We start from the raw sequence: 3,505 nt of genomic DNA on the forward strand, positions 1-3,505 counted from the left end.
ATACAGTATTGTTAGTATGGGCCCCATGCTACACAGTGGAACTCTAGGACTTACTCATCTTGTATAACTTTGCATCCTTTGACTAATAACTGCCCATTTTCCCTGCCCCCAGCCCCTGGCAACCTCCATTCTATTGCCTGATTCTATGAGTTTGACTGTTTTAAATTCCTCATCTCTGTGGTGTCACGTAGTATTTGCCATGTGTCTGGCTGGTTCTATCTAGTACGATGTCCTCCAGGGTTAGTCATGCTGCAAAGGGCAAATGGCAAGATTTCCTTCTTTTTTTAAGGCTAAGATTCCACGTTGGGTTGTGTGCATGTGTGTGTGTGTGTGTGTGTGTGTGATATTTTCTTTATCTATTCATTTGCCGATGGATAATTTGTTTGTATTTTGGCTTCTGTGAATAATGTTGCAATGAGTGTTAAAGAGTAGATCTTTTCAAAATCCTGGTTCCAATTCCTTTGGAAACATTCCCAGAATTAGAATTACTTGGTCCTACGATAGTTCTATTTTTAATTTTTTGAGGAATCTCCATACTGTTATCCATTGTAGCTGCACATTTTCTCATCAACAGCATACACATATTCCCTTTTCTCCTCATTCTCACCAACACTCAGCTTTTTTTTTTTTGATAGTAGACATTCCAACAGGAGTGAAATGACATTTGATTTAAAGTTGCAATATCTTTCCCCATAGCCAACCCAACAATCCATGTCTCCACCTGCATTTTATTTTTCCCATATTATGTATCACTGTTTTCTATGTCATGTACATTATATATATTTTTATTTCTGAGAATATAAAGTTTTCCACAAACAGATCTTTCCAAAGAGGAGTTACTTTAGCTTAGTAAGATTTTACAATAATAAAGAGCAGAAAAAGATGAGAAAGTCCAAAGGAAGGGAGTGCCATATGCAAACACTTGGAAGTATATATGTCAGAGAATCACCATCATTGAAGAATAGCCCGATTAATAGGTAGCCTGGACAATGGGTTAACCTGATTCTTTTGATTTTGTGCAGGAAGTATAATCATTTGTGTTATCTTTTCTATTACTTTCCTTTTTCATAATGAATTCATTTTAACCAACTGAGCCACCATTTTGTTGTGTCATTTAAAGTAATCCTCCACCCCACTATTCACTACTAAAAACATTAATTCTACATAGTTAAACTAAAAATTCCCCATTTTGCATTTATTCATGTACTTACTGTTAATGAAGTACTTCAAATTTATATTAACGCAATAAGGAACTGTGAAATAGATTTGTGTGCAGCATTAATGTGGTATGTACTGTTCTGAATCCCTATGAAGTTCAGAATTCCTCAGTTATCACCTGGAGTGGATGAGTTGATTCTGACACTGCTCTTTCTCTGTTCCTACTAATTCTTGTGTTAACCCTAGCATTTGCTACCTGTTTTGTGTATTTGTTCTTTTCTTTTTAACCTCTAACAATTAAATGGTTGTTGCCATGGTGTCATAAATATCCTATTCTATAGTTATCTAAGTTAGTGTAGTGACATTAGGAGCAGAAAGGAAAAAGATCAGAGATATAAACCGGTCCTTTGATTGTATGTGGACCTGTGAGAAAAGGGACCATTTGGAAATTCCAGATTTCCATCTTCAGTTCCATGGAAAGACAGCGGCGGTTTCACTGACCCAGCCAGGGAATTTGGAAGAGACTTGGGTTGAAGAAAGGAGGCTCGGCAGCGTCCAGGCCCGCTGGGCATTTGTGGTAGAACCGTAGGAGAGAGCGCAGTCAAGGCCAGGGACAGGAATAGGTAGCGTGCACAGGACCACGGAAGCCGCGAGCCGGGGTGACATGCGCCACTGTGGTCACTATTCGATTACATGCCGCTTCCCGCTCCTTTCCAGTGACTGCGGCTCCCATCACTTACCGCTCGCCCTGCTTGCACCGCGCCAGCCACACTCCGGGCCTGTGCTCAGCAGTCCCTGGGTTACCCTGTAAGGATCATTTCTGATCTTGATGAAAACATAAAATGTAATAGATGTAATGTTTTCTCCGAATTATTTTTTGTATATTTGTTTACACGTGGTTTTTATCAGATTGAGTTATTTCCCTAAATTTCTGACTCATCTGAGAGCACTTTTTTGTCATCACAGTAGGTAGTGGATATTATCAAATGATGGTTTCAAACCTATTGAGAAAACTATGTAAATTTTTCTTTAGTCCTTAATAACGCCAGTTATATAATAGATTTTCTGATGCTAAACCATCCTGAATCGCCATTTCATCATAATGGACAACTATAGGAGACTTATAGTTGGATTTAGTACAGATTAGATTACATGAGATTTTATTAACATTTGTAGATACGGGCGTTCGGAGTGGCGCTGCTTGGGCCGGTGGCAGATTGCAGGCTGCTGGTGTCTCGGCGGAGGAGCCCCGTGGGTGGGTCCGGCATTTCTCGCCGGGACCCCGACAACCATGAGCGCCGCCAGAGAGTCTCACCCCCACGGGCGAAGCGTTCAGCGTCCCCAGACGGCGATCTTGGATCTAGCAATCGGAGGCGGCAGATGGGTAATGAAGAGAGAAAACAAAAGTTCTTGAGACTGATGGGTGCAGGAAAGAAAGAACAGACTAGTCGTCTTGTTACAGGAGATCACAAATCAACATCGCACTTCCGAACGGAGGAAGAAGACAAGAAAATTAATGAAGAACTGGAGTCTCAATATCAGCAAAGTATGGACAAGTAAATTATCAGGAAGATATCGGCGACATTGTGGATTTGGCTTCAGTGAGGTAGATCATGATGGAGAAGGTGATGTGGCTGGAGATGATGACGATGATGATGATGATTCACCTGATCCTGAAAGTCCAGATGACTCTGAAAGTGATTCAGAGTCAGAGAAAAGAATCTGCAAAGAACTCCGAGCTGCTGAGCACCCTGATGAGGTGGAGGATCCCAAAAACAAAAAAGATGCAAAAAGCAACTATAAAATGATGTTTGTTAAATCCAGTGGTTCCTAACTCCCAAACACTTAGTCTTTGTATTAAAAGTAAGCCTTATTGTTGTGATGCACGGTGGAGGACTGCTTATAGAGCACAGACCTTTGTATTATAATTTTTAAAAAGGCCCTTTTAAATAATTACAAAGAGTGTTTGCTTTCAAATGCCATTGGTTACACTTTTATGGGCATAACTATAACCTTTTTGTAAAGAGTAAGAGTTGTACAAAATAAGAAATAAATACAGTACTTAACTTCCTTTCATATTAGCATCATCAGTCCTCTAGTCTCACCTTTTTACCCCTTTGGATGCAGTTATGGGGGAGACCCTTCTTTTTGTTTGTGGTAGCTATTTTATCATTTTTGTTCCTTCATATTTTTCTCTTATAAAAATTTGATACTGTGATATGTTGAGAAATATTCTTTAATTATCCTTTGTTATAGTAGAACTATTCATCATGGATATTTCTGCAAAAGATTAGATAGTTTCCTCTTACTCAGCTCTTCTCTTTGGACCAAAGCAACATGAGAGTAA

The 3,505-nt window shown here is 39.6% G+C and overlaps 1 pseudogene; it reads left to right on the plus strand.

Annotated features, from left to right (window-relative positions):
- The first annotated feature begins 2,449 nt into the window (after positions 1–2,449).
- On the plus strand, positions 2,450–2,992 carry LOC123636988 (annotated as a pseudogene).
- The last annotated feature ends 513 nt before the right edge of the window (positions 2,993–3,505 follow it).

The sequence above is a fragment of the Lemur catta genome, chromosome 1 (assembly GCF_020740605.2).
Source record: "Lemur catta isolate mLemCat1 chromosome 1, mLemCat1.pri, whole genome shotgun sequence".
Taxonomy (NCBI): Eukaryota; Metazoa; Chordata; class Mammalia; order Primates; family Lemuridae; genus Lemur; species Lemur catta.